Genomic DNA, 1,004 nt, shown 5'->3' with positions numbered 1-1,004 from the left:
TATTATTATATTTAAAATAATGAGGAGAGGAGAAAATATTTTGTAGAAATGATTATTATATCAAAACTGTGCCACCAAAAGTTGTACAGGTTTGAATGATAAATGATCAAAAATTTATGAACTTTTATATACTTTTCTATCCACCCTTTTGTCACACCCTACCACCAACTACCCCACTACCATTCCACCCCCTATCCTAAATATATTTTCTTATCATTTCAACTGTCGTTCGTTGTTTTTCTTTTTCTACCTTTTTTTTTTTTTGGTTTGTTTTCAATTACACGTAATGCAATTAACAAATTCGATATGTTTTCTGTGTATTATTATTAATTTTCAATAATTCATGTTGTTTTCTATTTCGTCAGTTCTTTTCCATCATTTTTTCTCTCTCTCTCAAAAAAAAAAATAAATAAAATAATAAAAATAAAAATAAGAAATTAAAACAACAACAACAAAAAATAATAATTAATAAACGATAATAATAATAATGATTTTTTATGGTTAAAATATTCTCGCAACGTTGTTTCCTTTTTTCCCATTAATACCACATATACTATACTATATCTGTTTCATTTTTATTCCCCCTTATTAATATGCATGAATCTGAACACAGCTGCTGCGATATCTTTCACCCTTAATTTTTCATGTATACACGTTTTATCTTTATTTAAACAAAAAGAAAAGAAAAAGAAAAGAAAAAATCGTTCCGTGAAAAAAAAAAAAAATAAAATAATAATAATAAAATTAAATAATAATAATAATAATAGTAATAACGATACAAATTTATGACGTATGTTCCTCGTATGTAGAAATTTGTCAGATTAATTCTCTATCAATAAATACGTTTATTTTTTTTTGTTCTTATTTTTTTTTTTTCTATCGAATCGATCATGGTCACTACTTACGATAATTATTTATCATTAATTAAGAGAAATGTAGTTGTATGGAATAATTAAAAGTCTTCTTTGTGTTGGTTTAGGTGAATCGATAGCGATAGATTATTT

This window comes from Polistes canadensis, unplaced genomic scaffold (genome assembly GCF_001313835.1).
Source record: "Polistes canadensis isolate GaletaPanama2010 unplaced genomic scaffold, ASM131383v1 scaffold_204, whole genome shotgun sequence".
Classification (NCBI taxonomy): domain Eukaryota; kingdom Metazoa; phylum Arthropoda; class Insecta; order Hymenoptera; family Vespidae; genus Polistes; species Polistes canadensis.
This window is presented reverse-complemented; position numbering follows the sequence as displayed.